The sequence below is a fragment of the Rhododendron vialii genome, chromosome 4a, assembly GCF_030253575.1.
Source record: "Rhododendron vialii isolate Sample 1 chromosome 4a, ASM3025357v1".
In the NCBI taxonomy this organism is placed as follows: domain Eukaryota; kingdom Viridiplantae; phylum Streptophyta; class Magnoliopsida; order Ericales; family Ericaceae; genus Rhododendron; species Rhododendron vialii.
This window is the reverse complement of record NC_080560.1, coordinates 39,084,526-39,095,093: the sequence shown is the minus strand read 5'-3', so window position 1 is coordinate 39,095,093 and position 10,568 is coordinate 39,084,526.

Here is a 10,568-nt window from a genome sequence, read left to right as displayed (position 1 = left end):
TATCTACTCCCAGCTTCTGTGTAGATCTTGAATTTGTTTTGGTACTGATGAAGGGAAAGGAGATAGTTACAAAGAAGTTAAATCGTTTTTTTTTCTTTCCCGTTTCCTGATGGTTTTCCGTACTCTCGGCAAATTCCTCACAAATCCTTAATCCGATCTTGAAAAAGGATCACTCTTTTCTCTTCAGACACCGGTTTTAGAACGACGATTACCGGGTTTTAGAGCATTTTGTGCCACTTGACATGCCATAGGCTGGAGTCCTTTCTAAAGTCAGTTGAATTTGTTTTTGAAAAGATGTGTGATCCCTTAAGCCTGACACCCCATACAAGGAGATAGGATGGTCCAACCCACAGTATGGAATGGTTTCAATATAGATAGATAATGGACGTAACTACACTACAGAAATAAAATATTCTCCAGGTCCAAGTTGCCTAGTATTATGTAAGATATGTGCTAGATATTCTCCAGGTCACAGTTTCGGCACGTGTTAACGATGACCCCCGACCCTGCTCTTCATTCTCTCGCCTAATTGCCTCTTGCTTTGGGCGGGGCGGTAATTGGTATGACTATTTGGTTCCTTTCGGGATCCATCAAAGGTCTGGTACACCTGGTCGTTTCCTCCTCCACTCTTTTCGATTAGCGAAAAAAATCAGCCAAACGATGAGGTTGTGACTTGACAGAGGGAGACAGAAAGGTTCTCATTTGAGTGGTTGTCAAGGTGTCATACTTTCTTAGCTCCCATTAGTAATGTGATCATGCAGTTCGACTTTACACTATTATTTGTTTGCTTAATCAGCAGATTCGGCAGTATGGTAGAGATATGGCAACATCAGCTGCTCATAGAAAGTGGCTTGCAATCACAGGTTCCTTTATTACTTTCTATTTTTAAAAAGGTCTTCACACTACCCAACTTGAATTCAACTCCAGAAAGCAAGAAAAAAACAAAAGGAGTTAAGGCTCCGTTTGTTTGGGCGTAAAATGTTTTCCGGTAAAATGTTCTACCTATTTTTCGGTGTTTGGTTGTGTAAAAAATTAGGAAAATATTTTACATGGAAAAATACAAAAGGAGTTAAGGCTCCGTTTGTTTGGGCGTAAAATGTTTTCCGGTAAAATGTTCTACCTATTTTTCGGTGTTTGGTTGTGTAAAAAATTAGGAAAATATTTTACATGTAAAATATTTTCCATCAATTGGATAAAAATGACTTACCCTTAAATCTTCCGTAAGTTATTTTCCGAAATGAACCTACTGTCTTCTACTGCAATTCGCACTGCTCAGTTTCCTCGATTGCCAGTCCTGACCCACGTTTAATTCCAATATTCCAAGATCTCTCCACCGTTTAAGTCTCTCTCACTCTCTTTACACTATTTTGTTAATTTTTAAAAATATTTTCATGTGCCAATCAAACACTGGAAAATAAAAGCTTGAAAGTTTGTTTTTTGAAAAAAATATTTTACATTGTAAAACATTTTACATCGAAACAAACGGAGCCTAAATGTCACTGCACAAACAGCACACATGGTCACTTGAACCTTCCCATTAAGTGCTTATTCACTCTGTCAACACACACACACTCACTTACTTTTAGTGGGTGTTTTTTGCAACTGAGCTATGGTAAAAGCTGATTAGTGCAAACCACAAGCCAAAAAAGGGAGATACTATCGTATCGCCCTAGCAGAAGGGGATACCCGATACCATATCCCACAAATCAACGGTCCGAGATTGTGCCACCAATGCAATAATGGCTGGTCACCATGCAAGTCACCCTAGTAAAATATAGGAGTATTATTAGAACCACTAAGAGGCACGACACAACTATAAAACAGCATAACACTTTATATCAAAAAGGGCGTGGGCGTAACATAAATTTAAGAGGCATAATATGAGTATAACATTTACCATACGGAGGTGTAACATTTATCACGAAATAGTCATAACATAACAAAACAAGACCACTGAGTGGCATGGCATAACATTGGAGTCATTACATTTTTAGCTAAACCCGGCATAATGAAATGTTGAGTGAAGACAGTGAAGATGACTTGTCGAGTGACTGATAAAATGTTGGCTCCATGGTCGGTACTAATTTTGGTTTCTTCCACAAGGATGGAAATTTTTGTTCAGTTCAAAATGATCAAGAAGCTGCTGCCAAAAGGTCCCGCAGCAGTTTTGTGGTAATTGAGAGGAGATTGTGTTGTACAGCGATAGAAGAGGATTACGCCCGTTTTTTCTCACAGGTTCCTCTTTTCATTGTCAATTAAATCACTAGATCTGACATCACAAGAGTTATTAACCGGATGAAGGCATAGAGTTGTCCTATTTTTGTATGTGGGCTTTATAGTCTGGAATTTTGGTTGCTTAAAGCGAAACCCATAGATAAATTAAACCAAGATCATCTTCTTTCTTGCTGGAAAACAGATTGCCATCTATATGTATGGTTTTCATCAATGTTTCTGAAGATTGGTACTGTGAAGCTTCAGATCCCTGCATATTTAGAGCATTCCATAGCTGCCGAATTCCTACCCCTGATGGAAGAACTTTCAGTAGTCTCTCATCCCTGTGGGCACATCAAGAGCAATAAGTGCAGTTATTTTCATTGAAAAAGCTGTATTCTTTCTCCTGTGGCTGTGCATGGAAACAAACTAATGAGAGTTAACTCTAGCATCTGGAGATGATCTAAGAAGTAGCCAAGACGAACTATATTTTCGCGAATCAAGCCAAAGTTTCTAAAAGAAGAAGGAATTTGGGATGGCGGGAGTGTCGAATGACACATAGCGGAAATTAGATGAAGCAACTTGTGAATTTTTTCAAATTCTTTTTGGCGCGGGGCACCAAAAGTGGCAGTAGCGGATGTGTAGCGACCTGTGAAGCGGGCAAATTTTTTACAGCGCTTGTATATAGCGGGTGTAGCGGCACTGGAGGACCGAGAAATCGTTACGTAGCTGCCGATGCGCTATGTAGCCAGCGACTGATATTTAAATGCTTCGCAATCTTCGTACCTTAATTTAAGCGACTAAGAGCATCCGCAATGGGAATAATCAAAATGAATAACCAAAATGTGTCACGTCAGCATTTGATTATCCATTTAGTGCATAATCAAACTTAACAAACTTTACCTCCACATTGGTTATTTTTGCATCTCTATAAAAAAAACCCTCCATAATACGCAATGCACCTATGTCCAATTACAAACGAGTTCTAATCACGCACCCGACCACACCAAATTATTCTTTTCGATAAGACGATTCTAATGTGGGGTGTTTTTTAGTTTTTTAGTTTTGAATTTGGTTATTGGGTTTGATTATTGAGTTTTGGTTATTGGTAAAAGTTGTTAAGTTTGGTTATGGAATGAGTGGAATTTGGTTATTTACTAAAAGACTTGTAACTTTGATTATTACAATGTGAGGTATTTTTTTAGCATTGTTGTTAAGTTTGCTTATCCATACCAATTTGCTTATTACAATGTGGATGCTCTAACTTCATCATTAATATATAAGATCGCCCAAATTAGGATTTAAAAATTTATGAAGTCAATGGTGTCTAAGCTGACAAATTCTCAGTTTTTCTTTCTTTCTTTTTTATGCGTCTAGCCTACTCATAAATTGATGGAAAAGGAGTACCGCTAAACGGAATAAAGGTAGGGCAAGCTCAAATGGCATCAACCATCACACCAAACACTCGAATCGTGATCTCGGCCTAAATCTAACCCTCACCTTCCATGTGAAAGAAATTAGGAAGTGTCATTAAATTACAAACTTGTTGACAAATTCTCAGTTTGTTTGGTACTTGAGAATTCTCATTAGTTCTATCCAACTTAAAATAATAAATTCTCAGTTGGGATGTTATTAATTACTATAAAAAGCGTAAATATGAGCTTGTGCAAACAAAGCACAATTGTCATTTGACACATTTTAAATTTTATGACTTCAAGAACTGTGTAAGATGTTGCAAATAAATATGAGTTTGCACAAGAAAATTGTAACTCATTTGACAAATTTGAAACTTTATATTTTTCTGAAGGAAAATGATTTTCACACTCTCTTTTTAATCATTTACAACTTTTTTTTATCTATATAAATTTACAAGGAAAATTTTAAAATCAGCCTAATGAGCTGACAATAGTGAGTGTGTGAATGTGTATTAAAAGATATAAAAAGAACACAGAAATATGTGTTTTTCTTATCTTCTAGTGTGCTTATCGTCAGCTCAGTGGGCTGACAATAGCAAGACCAAATTTACAATATTATCATTGAATGTGAAAAAGTGTATTCAATAAAGGGTAAGTGATGAGCGTAAAATATTGACATATTGAAGCCCTAATATCATATGTTTTCTAATTCTTTATTGTGCCTAATTAAATATAGTTATTATCTTTTTGATCATTTATATTAAATGACTTAATTATGCAGGAAAGATGATAATTGCATTCAAAGCAAATTGGGAGGGTCCAATTAAGTTGTGATTTAAAATCAAGAATAGGCCGCAACAGATTTGGTTCTGATACAAGAAAAGATTTGCAGCACATGTCAAAAAGCAGAATTGGGTTTGAGAATCAAGGAAAAAAGGAAAGACAATTTCTAAGAGAAATTTTTGAGTGGGCCAAGTAACAAGGATTCTCCTTATTAAGGAAAAAATAAATCTCGGCAGTATAAAAAAGGGCATTAGGCTTTGCACGAAAAGACCATCACAGGATACTGCTTGGAGATCACGAAGCAGAGCACCAGCACCATGCGCAAAGAAGAAGAAAAATTAGGATAAGTCATTAGTCGTTTTCTTCTGTAAGTTGTTTTAATGGAGTTGTTTTATCTCTTTACGTGTTTATGTGTTTTGACTTCATGAGCGGCTAAATTCTTAAATTAGGGTTGAGGGATGAAACCCCATTAACAATTATTATTTATATATTCATGAGATTTGATTTTACTTGAATATGTGGTTTGATTTTGATTAAATCGTTCTTACTCCAAATCAATTGTTAGGATAGATTCTGGATATGAGTTCAATCATGTTTTTCTCATGATTTGGAATTGTCTTTAACATTGAACTCTGGTTTTTCATTGTTAACTATAAAACTGGATATTTATTATGATTTGTTAAAAGTGGATACAATTAATGATTTGGTTTTATACTTGCGAGCGGAGAGGAACAAATATTAGACTTTTTGATGAATTTTCACGATGGTATTTTCCGTGGTAACAGAATTAGCTATTAGATTTTCATGAAGAAATTTTGGGTAAAGTCAATGATTATGAATATATAATGATATTAGTTAATGAGTGTGGATTCCGAAATCTTAGTATTTTCTCTTATGGTTAAAAAGAAGCTTTAATTTTCTTGTCTTTAATAATTTAGTTCATTATTTTTACTGTTCATTTTTAGTTTAAAAATCAATCACAATTTTGTCAACTAGCTAGGTTAGGGTTAATCGATTTAAGTTTATTTAGTTTTCCTACAAAAATTCACCAAGTTCTTGTGGGTTCGACTTCGCACTTGCATTATTATATTTCACTACGATTTAATATGATTCGTGTGCTTGCGTGTACATTAAAATTTCACATTAGTAAGATAGTAAATTCAAGTAGACAAAGAAAAAAAAAAGTATAAATGATCAATTCCCTTTTCTTTTTTTCTTTTTTAAAATGTCACTATTACTTACCTTTTCTGAAACTTACCAATAAGTTTAGTACCACACGCAAATACTTACAAACTGATATCTTTGTGACAACAATTTTTTTTGTCACTAATATACTTTAGTGCCAATTTTGCTTACAATAAAAATGTTTTTTCTTTGAATCAGATCGTATTAATCATAAAGTACTATAACCGGGACTACATTTTAGTTTGGATATTTTGATGTAATTCAAACTAAAAGCACAATGTAGCATTACTTTTGTTTTTTTTTTTTTTTGACTTGTATGTATTTTATTTCGTATAACTTAATACTAATAATAAGCGGGTAATCAAATTTGCAGTTGGACTTGTACAACCCAAACGTTGTAGCCAGCCCTGCTACCCGTAGTGCATTAAAGAACTACAGGATCCCCCAACTGCCCCGAACCCTAGTCTGATACTCCTCTTCCCAGCGCGTACCACAACCACGTTAACACCCAAATATCTCTCTCAACTCTTCACAGCCATCCAGCCAAGGCCTGATCTAACACCCCAATCCTCTTTTCAGCAGCTTGTTTTCCTCGTTGTACAGCAGCCGCGGCGGCTATGGGTAAAGGACGGGAAACATCAGCAGCAGCAGCTATGGGTAAAGGGGCGGGACGGGATACATACGTTTGTCTTCGTGTTGTTATGGACGGAGTCCAAAGTCCGGCTCCACTGTTATGGTATGTTGTGAATCTCGGTGACTCATTAGACCTCCAGCCATGTTCCAAAGGTAATGTGAAAAGGATGGAAATTGAAGCCAAGAGGAGAGATATTGAATTCATGCAGAAGTCTACAGAAGATATGAAGAGGAAGTTTGAGGAGGAGGAGGAGAAGAAGGACGAATCTGACCCCATGCTCAATCCGGTTTGGCAAACCGAAGGAATTCCAGAGTTGTGCTTTTGGACGGCTCGAGACTCGACCATCTACTGCTTGGGTGCTAAACGTAGTGGTGAACCAGGCTACGGTCGTAATTTTCGAGATTTTGACCTTCTTGACCTTTCTGAGGTTGTAAACATTGGTCCACCAATGATTAGGAAAAGAAGGAATGGTAAGGCTGTAATTGCCCGCAAGAATATTTATGTCTTTGGTGGTGCAGAGTCTAAGAAAGCGCCCTGGGGAGAGGTATTAGAAATCGAAGGAGGAGGAGAAGGGGCCCAATGGAAGGCCTTAAATGAACCGCCGATGCGGATTCCTCCTTTCGATGTGTTTGCTTTTCCGTTGGACGATGCTGCCGATGGGATTATTGTTACTTCTGGTGGCATGGATGGCTTGTTTTTGTACAATGTTTTTAAGAATTCTTGGAATGTGTTGGATGAGAAGTTTAGTTTTGACGGGCCATCTTTCACGGAACCAGTGATTGTCGGGCGGTCTATTTATTGGGTAGGATCAGACGAGTTCATGTGTTCATACGATTTGGATACAAAAGAGTTATATCGTGGAGATATTGACTTTTTGCCTTTGAAGGACGCTTTGGACACTGTCAGAGTCTGTAGGATGAGTTATCGACTACCCTTCCTACACTTGCACGGTGACATATTCTGCCTTATTTGGTTGGATGCAAATCATGACCGTTCCCACCCTCGCTCTGTGTTTGTTTTTCACAAGATGCATGTTTCGAGACGTTTCGGCAAAAAGGAAGGGGAACATTCTTTGCGTGTCAAGCCGGTGTCCACTGATTACTTTCTCACTGATCATGGTTTAATATTCGATTTTGATGGGTTGGTCCTGTAAGTCATTCTTCTCTTTCCTATTCCTCTCCATGTCTATGCTGACTTAGGTACCAACCAAACGTCAATTTATCTTTATTTGGATTATGGTTTGTACATCCTTGAACAGTTCCAGTTCCAGTAATTGAACTATCGTACTATTACATGACAACTCGTGTATGTTTGGAAGTTCATGCCATTTTTAGCATTAGGGCCTACTTCTACTTGCTATTATGTCCTATTCTTACTTGCTACGGGGTACATGGTTTTCCAAACCATTTAAGTTCATGGGGTCGTTGGCTATGGTTGACATTTCTGCCCTTTCCTCCACTTCATTTGAAGCATGCTGCTACATACCAAGTGTCTCGATTTAGGAAAACATAGATGGAAATAGAGTCATGAGGAACTCACGTTCTACTTCATCATGCAGTTCATGGTAGTTGACAAGATAAATTATAATCGTTCTTTGGTATAATTCTTTCGCCGAGTGAATTTTGAATCTTCTGATTATGAAAGTTCAGTGAAGTGAGATGTAAATAATATCTTGTTTTGTATACCAAAAGCATACTCACTGTGTTTGTGTGTCCTATTTTAGAAAGTCAGAAACATTGTCATGTATGTGTCGTGTCTGTGGTACTGGTTTCCAATTTTGATTGCCATGATTTCATTCATTTTGCAAGAGGCAGAGGTGAATATTGATTACAGAACTAACATAATTAGTAGGCTGTCTTGGCGTAAAAAGACTTTCAGGGCTTGTTTTGGCCAGGTTTTGCAAAGAAAAAACACATTAAGTCTTATGGCATTTTCTAAGCGAAGCAGGAGAAGGGGAAGGTTTGAACCTTAAGAGGCAGCAGGAGATGAATAATTTTACGTAGTTTTATAAGTACGATACTGGACTAGTGCTTTGGGGCAATATGGGAGGATTTACTTGTTATTTATGGTTTTGTATAGAGGTGGCAAATGAATTGGTTTGGGGGGATCGAATATGGGTCAATAATATGCGGGTTAAAATAGGTCGGGTCGAATATGGGTTAGTTCTTATTCAAACTCAACCCAACCTGACCAGTTTTCCTTCCTTTACTCCCCATTTTCCTGTTCTCATTGAACTCTTTACATCTTCTTCTCAAGCTTTTGCATTTTTCCCATAGTTCTCAATTTGAGGAACCACCAAATTAGGATAGAATAGACAAAATTTGAGAGAAAATATTACTACTAGCTAAGGGGGAAAAAAACCTCAAAAAATTTATACCGTGTTTGGATGAGTTTTTTGAGAAATTTGGGGTTATGAGTAGAGGGAAATAGAGAGAAATGAGAATAATGATTTAAGATAAGGTAATGAGTAGTGGCGGAGCCACTCTATTCCCATTGGGGGCACGCACCCCCTGCACCTTTTTTCTTTTTCTTTTTTTTAAATTGATAGTTTGAGTTAACCAAATATTTAAAGCAAGCACATCTTATTAGATTAAATACTTGTTAAAATACGAATGACTTGTTTGAATTGTTACACAAATAAACTCCACAAAATAAATGTCTGCAATCATATCAAAGTAAAAATTCGGTGAATTTATTGAAGAGTGATTAATTTTCACCCAGTATGGACAATGAGTAATACGCACATGTTCACCTAGTGTTTAGGTGCAGGAGTAAACAAAATAGTACTCCAAAACTTGAAAACTCTCCTTTGTAACATGATGTAACAACCAACACAAAAATCACGCCGCATCACCAACAACCATCAAGTCATGGGTCGGTGGGATGTCGTCGGCAGTTGGCTATCGTTAGAGATTTTCTTTTTATAATGCCCCCACTGATGTATATTCTTGACTACGTCACTGGTAATGAGTGAAGGATAATGATTGGAAGTAGGAGCAATTAATTGAAATTTTTTTTTCAAAAACCAAACCGAACTGATAATACTCAAACTGAACCGAGCGGTTTTTTGACCGAATTGGTCAGTGTTGATTTGGGAAGGAGGAAAACCGAATAGTTCTGTTCGGTGTGAAAGCACGCCAAAAGCTGACCGAACCGAACCGATATCATCCCTACCACATCCTCTTTTCAGATATTCCTTCTTTTTGAGCAGCAGCAGCGGCTATGGGTAAAGGACGGGAAACATCAGCATCAGCAACAAGTAACAACTAATGGGTAAAGGAGCGGCACGGGAGACATCGTCGTCGTCGTCCGTTTGTCTTCGCGTTGTAATGGACGGAGTCCAACGTCCGGCACAACTGTTGTGTTGGAACGGGGATACCACAATTGTCACACCCCAAAATGAGAAGTGACCGGCCATGAACCACAAGACCAAAGCTCATAGAACATGCAGCCTAAAAAGGAATTTAAAAAAAAAAACTCCCAAGCAAGGATCCATGAAATAGTCAACAATTTTTTTTTATTCAGAACATCCCCCGCCAATAAATTCAACAAAAAGAATGGGGCACAAACATCCCATGAATCAAATAATATCCAGTGATCCAACAGTAATAAAAAAAATCCAGATGTTTGACAAAATGTTTCAATGCGGAAGCGATGAAATAAAACACTAAACTAAGATGAGACACCCTAAAGAGGTCAACAAACGAAATCCCCGAGGTGCCGCCAGAGTCCTTTCCTAACTCCCCAACTTGCCTGAAATTGAAGTTGGAATAAATCCGTCAGCTGACCAGCTCAATAAATGGCAAAACATGTATATTAGAATAAAGTTTTGAAATAAGGATCAAAAATAATTTACCATGTCAAAGTGCTGTCCGTTTAAGGGACAACACAGTGTTGTCCCGGCCGAGTGGGGCGGCCCCGCTCTGGTCTCGTTTCTATGATCGAAAAGTTCACTTTGCAAAGCTCGTCGAGTAAGACAAATATGCAAAAAATTAGCTCGATTGAATATCATTAAGTAAAGTGACTAATCGAAACATTTTTATCTTGAAAAGAATGGATCCGAAACACTGAATCAAATCCACTAAAACCCATTATTGACAAATCATATGTGTTCTGATCAAACACTTAATATAATATCTGATTTTGCAAGATATGCCCCTCGAGTCTTGTATGTTTGCTTGTTTTTCAATGGAACTTAAGTTTAAAAAAAAAAAGAAAAAGTTGTAGGAAACAGTTCTTGGCTTTTGGGTTAATCCTTCAGAACTCATACAGGTAAATAGGTTAATCCTTAAGAACTCATACAGGTAAATAGGGAAAGCCCTCCAGGAGATGGTGTTGGC